The sequence below is a fragment of the Bufo bufo genome, chromosome 5 (assembly GCF_905171765.1).
Source record: "Bufo bufo chromosome 5, aBufBuf1.1, whole genome shotgun sequence".
Classification (NCBI taxonomy): domain Eukaryota; kingdom Metazoa; phylum Chordata; class Amphibia; order Anura; family Bufonidae; genus Bufo; species Bufo bufo.
In genome coordinates, this window is record NC_053393.1 from 491,860,740 (window position 1) to 491,869,639 (window position 8,900).

Here is an 8,900-nt window from a genome sequence, read left to right on the forward strand (position 1 = left end):
GCTGCCTCCTCCGGGTGCCTCACCAAAATCGAGTTGCAATCTCTTCTGGGCCGGCTCAATTTTGCCTCTAGGATCATGCCCCAGGACAGGATGTTCGTATCGAGGCTACTCCAGCTTCTTCCCTCGGCGCCCGACCAGGACAGCGTCATCCGATTGGACAGCCACGCAATGGCAGACCTGGCCATGTGGGAGTTGTTCCTCTCCCGATGGAACGGCATCTCCCTCTTCGTTCCTCCGTGGTCGCCCTCCTTCCCTACTATCTTATCGGATGCTGGCGCTTCCTGCGGCTACGCAGCCATTTGCGGTCGCCAATTTGCTGGTTGACCATTGGCCCACGTCCGTCCTGGCGGATGCCGAATCCATCAGCACCTCCTCCCTGTTGGAATTGTACTCCATTATCGCAGCCGCACAGGCCTAGGGTCATCAGTGGGCCAACTCGCCCGGTGATGTTCGTCACCAACAATCAGGCCCTAGTGGACATCATAACCAAAGGTAGGGCTAAGTCCCAAAAAATAATGTCACTTTTACGCCGGCTTGTCTGGCTTTCCCTTTCTTACAACTTCCACCTACACTGCAGCCACGTTCCGGGCCAGCAAAACATCGCGGCAGACGCATTGTCCCGATTTAATTTTCCCCTCTTTTTCCAGGTCATGCCCAAAGCCGATCCTCTCAGATGTCCCACCCCTGCATTCAGTTCCCTGACCATGGTCTGAGTGCTCTCGTCTCCTCAGCAAGGGGCCTGGCACTGCAGTCCCTCGCCCCAAATACGGCCAGGAACTACCAATCTGGCCTAAGAACCTACCAGAATTTTTCCAGGCTCCACCCGCAGGGCGATCTAGCTGATATCTCGTACATCATGGCCTTCATCGCTCATTGTCATCATCACCTAAATCTCTCACACAACACCATCAAGTTGTACCTTGTGGGCGTCCAACACCACGCCATGCTCCATAACCCGGGAGGGGGCTCCATTTTTTCAGCGCATGCAGTTAGGGCCACCTTGCGTGGGGTCCAGAAAAGCAGGGTCAACCCCCCTTCCCGCAGACAGGCGGTTGCAGGTGAGATGTTTCGAAGGATTTCATCAGCCCTTGATGGCAACCCTTTTGGGCCCTTCTCCAGCTTGGTCATCAAAGCTGCCATGTACCTGGGCTTCTACGGGTTCCTTAGGCCAGGTGAATTCACTTGCAGCTCAGCCGGGCTCGGCGGCCGGTTAAAGGAACAACTAGTGTGGTACCAGGACCACTATACGCTCAGGTTATTGTCCACTAAGACAAGCCAGTCTGGTCCCCCAGTCGAGGTGAAATTCTTCGAAACTAGCAATAATTGGTGCCCGGTACAAGTCCTCAGGCAGCTCATGAACGCTATCCGTGAAGCTCCTCCTGACAGCCCACTGCTACCTCATCTCAATGGCCCTCTCACCTCTGCACAATTCATATTCCACATCCGTACACTAGCATCAGATATAGGCTTCGACCCTAGCACAATTTCTGGCCATTCCTTCTGTATCGGAGCAGCATCCGCAGCCTCCAAGCACAAGGTCCCCGCACATGTCATCCGGAGAATGGGACGCAGGCGTTCGTCATGCTTCGCCAGGTACATACCAAACCCACAGATAGAAATTTTGCAAGCTTTTCGTTCTCTGGTATTGTGATTCAATAAGTCCTTGCATTAACTGCCTTGGTTTCCTTTTCGCCCCATTATAGGCTGCCCTCGTACCCGGCTCCAGGCACAACTCAGCCGATTAGGTGTCGAGACGGGCACGCCTGCCCGGGCCCAACTTTTAGCCACGACTACAAATATACATTATGAGGCATATTTACTAAGACTGATGTTTTAGACGCCGGTCTTAATAAACCCCATACCCATCGGAGTTATGAAGAGGCACTGGCCTGTACATAACTTCGGTGGATCCTCAGCCACTTCTAAATGTAAGAAAGCCTCCTAGTTGTTTTATATTTAACCATTTTGTACACATAAAACATGGGAGAAGTCGCAGATTGCGGCGCAAAGGACCTTTCCAGTGTAATCTGCGGCAGAAACATGCCTCATTTATATAATGTACGTCTGTATAATGCACACATACATATATGAAGCAAGTCTATAATGTCCATTATACAATGTACTTCTCTATAATACTTATATATAAAATAAATTGAAAGTCTATATAATGTTCCTTTGTATACTGCACATCTATATATTTATAATGCATATCTTGTCCCTTTGTATAATGTAAGACTGTATAATGATCCTCTATACAACGTAATTCTGTATAATGCACATACATAGATTGCAAGCCTATATCTCTCTGTCTATATTGTGTCCTCTTGTATACTGTACATCTATATCATGTCCTCCTGTATACTGTACATCTATATCATGTCCTCCTGTATACTGTACATCTATATCATGTCCTGTATACTGTACATCTATATCATGTCCTCCTGTATACTGTACATCTATATCCTGTCCTCCTATATACTGTACATCTATATCATGTCCTCCTGTATACTGTACATCTATATCATGTCCCCTGTATACTGTACATCTATATCATGTCCTCTGTATACTGTACATCTATATCATGTCCTCCTGTATACTGTACATCTATATCATGTCCCCTGTATACTGTACATCTATATCATGTCCTCCTGTATACTGTACATCTATATCATGTCCTCCTGTATACTGTACATCTATATAATGTCCTCTGTATACTGTACATCTATATCATGTCCTCTGTATACTGTACATCTATATCATGTCCCCTGTATACTGTACATCTATATCGTGTCCTGTATACTGTACATCTATATCATGTCCTCTGTATACTGTACATCTATATCGTGCCCTGTATACTGTACATCTATATCCTGTCCTCCTGTATACTGTACATCTAGATCATGTCCTGTATACTGTACATCTATATCATGTCCTCCTGTATACTGTACATCTATATCATGTCCCCTGTATACTGTACATCTATATCACGTCCTCCTGTATACTGTACATCTATATCATGTCCTGTATACTGTACATCTATATCATGTCCCCCTGTATACTGTACATCTATATCATGTCCTCCTGTATAGTGTACATCTATATCATGTCCTCCTATATACTGTACATCTATATCATGTCCCCCTGTATACTGTACATCTATATCATGTCCCCTGTATACTGTACATCTATATCATGTCCTCCTGTATACTGTACATCTATATAATGTCCTCTGTATACTGTACATCTATATCATGTCCTCCTGTATACTGTACATCTATATAATGTCCTCTGTATACTGTACATCTATATCATGTCCTCCTGTATACTGTACATCTATATAATGTCCTCTGTATACTGTACATCTATATCATGTCCTCTGTATACTGTACATCTATATCATGTCCCCTGTATACTGTACATCTATATCGTGTCCTGTATACTGTACATCTATATCATGTCCTCTGTATACTGTACATCTATATCGTGCCCTGTATACTGTACATCTATATCCTGTCCTCCTGTATACTGTACATCTATATCATGTCCTGTATACTGTACATCTATATCATGTCCTCCTGTATACTGTACATCTATATCATGTCCTGTATACTGTACATCTATATCATGTCCTCCTGTATACTGTACATCTATATCATGTCCTCCTGTATACTGTACATCTATATCATGTCCTGTATACTGTACATCTATATCATGTCCTCTGTATACTGTACATCTATATCATGTCCCCTGTATACTGTACATCTATATCATGTCCTCCTGTATACTGTACATCTATATCATGTCCTCCTGTATACTGTACATCTATATAATGTCCTCTGTATACTGTACATCTATATCATGTCCTCTGTATACTGTACATCTATATCATGTCCCCTGTATACTGTACATCTATATCGTGTCCTGTATACTGTACATCTATATCATGTCCTCTGTATACTGTACATCTATATCATGTCCCCTGTATACTGTACATCTATATCATGTCCCCCTGTATACCGTACATCTATATCATGTCCTGTATACCGTACATCTATATCATGTCCTGTATACTGTACATCTATATCATGTCCCCCTGTATACTGTACATCTATATCATGTCCCCTGTATACTGTACATCTATATCATGTCCTGTATACTGTACATCTATATCATGTCCTCCTGTATACTGTACATCTATATCATGTCCTGTATACTGTACATCTATATCATGTCCCCCTGTATACTGTACATCTATATCATGTCCTGTATACCGTACATCTATATCATGTCCTGTATACTGTACATCTATATCATGTCCCCCTATATACTGTACATCTATATCCTGTCCTCCTGTATACCGTACATCTATATCATGTCCTCCTATATACTGTACATCTATATCATGTCCCCTGTATACTGTACATCTATATCATGTCCTCCTGTATACTGTACATCTATATCATGTCCTCCTATATACTGTACATCTATATCATGTCCCCCTATATACTGTACATCTATATCCTGTCCTCCTGTATACTGTACATCTATATCATGTCCTCCTATATACTGTACATCTATATCATGTCCCCCTGTATACTGTACATCTATATCATGTCCCCTGTATACTGTACATCTATATCATGTCCTCCTGTATACTGTACATCTATATCATGTCCCCTGTATACTGCTCATCTATATCATGTCCCCTGTATACTGTACATCTATATCATGTCCCCCTGTATACTGTACATCTATATCATGTCCCCTGTATACTGTACATCTATATCATGTCCCCCTGTATACTGTACATCTATATCATGTCCTCCTGTATACTGTACATCTATATCATGTCCTCCTGTATACTGTACATCTATATCATGTCCTCCTATATACTGTACATCTATATCATGTCCCCCTGTATACTGTACATCTATATCATGTCCCCTTATATACCGCACATCTTTATCATGTCCTCCTGTATACTGTACATCTATATCATGTCCTCCTGTATACTGTACATCTTTATCATGTCCTCCTGTATACTGTACATCTATATCATGTCCCCCTGTATACTGTACATCTATATCATGTCCTCCTATATACTGTACATCTTTATCATGTCCTCTATATACTGTACATCTATATCATGTCCTCCTGTATACTGTACATCTATATCATGTCCTGTATACTGTACATCTATATCATGTCCTCCTGTATACTGTACATCTTTATCATGTCCTCCTGTATACTGTACATCTATATCCTGTCCTCCTATATACTGTACATCTATATCATGTCCTCCTGTATACTGTACATCTATATCATGTCCTGTATACTGTACATCTATATCATGTCCTGTATACTGTACATCTATATCGTGTCCTGTATACTGTACATCTATATCATGTCCTGTATACTGTACATCTATATCATGTCCTCCTGTATACTGTACATCTATATCATGTCCCCCTGTATACTGTACATCTATATCATGTCCTCCTGTATACTGTACATCTATATCATGTCCTCTGTATACTGTACATCTATATCATGTCCCCCTGTATACTGTACATCTATATAATGTCCTCCTGTATACTGTACATCTATATCATGTCCTCCTGTATACTGTACATCTATATCATGTCCCCTGTATACTGTACATCTATATCATGTCCCCTGTATACTGTACATCTATATCATGTCCTCCTATATACTGTACATCTATATCATGTCCTGTATACTGTACATCTATATCATGTCCTGTATACTGTACATCTATATCATGTCCTCTGTATACTGTACATCTATATCATGTCCCCCTATATACTGTACATCTATATCATGTCCTCCTGTATACTGTACATCTATATCATGTCCTCCTATATACTGTACATCTATATCATGTCCTCTGTATACTGTACATCTATATCCTGTCCTCCTGTATACTGTACATCTATATCATGTCCCCCTGTATACTGTACATCTATATCATGTCCTCCTGTATAGTGTACATCTATATCATGTCCTCCTGTATACTGTACATCTATATCATGTCCTCCTGTATACTGTACATCTATATCATGTCCTGTATACTGTACATCTATATCATGTCCTCCTGTATACTGTACATCTATATCATGTCCCCTGTATACTGTACATCTATATCATGTCCTGTATACTGTACATCTATATCATGTCCTCCTGTATACTGTACATCTATATCATGTCCCCTGTATACTGTACATCTATATCATGTCCTCCTATATACTGTACATCTATATCCTGTCCTCCTGTATACTGTACATCTATATCATGTCCCCCTATATACTGTACATCTATATCCTGTCCTCCTGTATACTGTACATCTATATCCTGTCCTCCTGTATACTGTACATCTATATCATGTCCTGTATACTGTACATCTATATCATGTCCTCTGTATACTGTACATCTATATCATGTCCCCTGTATACTGTACATCTATATCATGTCCTGTATACTGTACATCTATATCATGTCCTGTATACTGTACATCTATATCATGTCCTCCTGTATACTGTACATCTATATCCTGTCCTCCTGTATACTGTACATCTTTATCATGTCCTCCTGTATACTGTACATCTATATCATGTCCCCTGTATACTGTACATCTATATCCTGTCCTCCTGTATACTGTACATCTTTATCATGTCCTCCTGTATACTGTACATCTATATCATGTCCTCTGTATACTGTACATCTATATCATGTCCTGTATACTGTACATCTATATCATGTCCTATATACTGTACATCTATATCCTGTCCTCCTGTATACTGTACATCTATATCATGTCCTCTGTATACTGTACATCTATATCATGTCCTCTGTATACTGTACATCTATATCATGTCCTATATACTGTACATCTATATCCTGTCCTCCTGTATACTGTACATCTATATCATGTCCTCCTGTATACTGTACATCTATATCATGTCCTATATACTGTACATCTATATCCTGTCCTCCTGTATACTGTACATCTATATCATGTCCTCCTGTATACTGTACATCTATATCATGTCCTCCTATATACTGTACATCTATATCATGTCCTCCTGTATACTGTACATCTATATCATGTCCTGTATACTGTACATCTATATCATGTCCTCCTGTATACTGTACATCTATATCATGTCCCCTGTATACTGTACATCTATATCATGTCCTCCTGTATACTGTACATCTATATCATGTCCTCCTATATACCGCACATCTTGCCCCCTGTTCACACACGGCACACTTGCTGTGTATACGGTGGCGGCTCTACGTTACAGGTAATATCACCCTTCAGCCGCTGAACTTGACCTCACCCCGTGACTTTCCCATCATTCGCCCCCCCGCTCTGGTACATGGTTCGCCCCGCCCGCTCTCAGCCTTCACTGGCGGCCCGGAAGCTTCATGGCTCGGGGGCGCGCATGTGAGGACTCCGGCATTACTGCTGCGCGGGCACGGCGTCCGGGAGGATCAGGGGAGGAGGACGGAGCCACAAGTGGGGAGGCAGCGGTGTCACAACGGGGGCAGAGCCGCGGGCAGCATCCAGTCTCCGCCTACAGCCAGTGTGGTGAGTGACGCTACAGACCGGGCAGCATGGGCGCCCGGCAAACTTTCTAGTTGTGGAGTGAGAGGGAGCCCGGTGCAGGTGTGTCCCCAGCAGGTAAGTGCGCGGCGTGCACCCCGCTGACTGCACTGAGGGCTGACGTTTGGGTTCACCTTGCAGCCAGGCTGTTCTTCTAATGTGGTGACATGCTTGGCTGAAGTGGGGGACACCCCACCCTCTGATAGAGGCGGGGCAGTGTGGGGGACCCCCAAAGTCCTGATAGAGGGGCAGTGTGGGGGACCCCCAAAGTCCTGATAGAGGGGCAGTGTGGGGGACCCCCAAAGTCCTGATAGAGGGGCAGTGTGGGGGACCCCCAAAGTCCTGATAGAGGGGCAGTGTGGGGGACCCCCAAAGTCCTGATAGAGGGGCAGTGTGGGGGACCCCCAAAGTCCTGATAGAGGGGCAGTGTGGGGGACCCCCAAAGTCCTGATAGAGGGGGCAGAGTGGGCTTGTCTGGTCCTGAAGCTACATGCCATGAAAGTTGGGTGGTACTTGGGTCTGGTGCTAAAGTGACCTCTAAGTATGCACCCTGGACCTGGGTGGGCATGGTTAGAAGAAGTTGTGGGGGTTTCTTTATTTTCAGTAATGAGGAGCTCTATGCAATTCTTTTGCAGCCTTGTAGACTGACCTACCTTCTTCTTTGCACCATGGAGTGATTGTACAGGGTGTTGGGGTGCAGTAATGGGAATCCAGGCGATAGTAGTAAAGAGGAACCCCTCAACTCCAAGATGTATGGAGTGGGAGCAGCTTTGGTAGCCCTCTTTTCGGTAAGAGGTGCTGTTGGACACCCAATGCTATAAAGAGGTCTGAGGGTCATCATGCTTCACCCAGAAACATGGAAGAGGAGTAGGCTGGTGGACATTTATATTGCAGTACATGTGAGGTAGGTCCCCTTCCCCCGCAAAGTGGGATCAATCATGGGTTTTCTTGGAGCAGGGTTGAGGGCCTATATCTACTCATGACCTAGAACTGTAGTTTTTCTTCACATGTATGGATATACTAATCATACATGGTGATTAGGAGATTCTACTCTAGGGGCTAATAATTGTCCACTTGTCTGACCCATATAGTGTCTAATATACATCTGAAGATCTAAAGGAGCTTTTGACTTTACTTATGGTGTGGGTTTTACTGGTTAACCATGTTTCACGCAGCATGTTTCTGGTTTGTTTGCATTGATGGTGGTCCAATCTTCTTCTATAAGATGACCTACACTACAGATAGATGTTCCTGATGTGTTTGGTGTGCATGT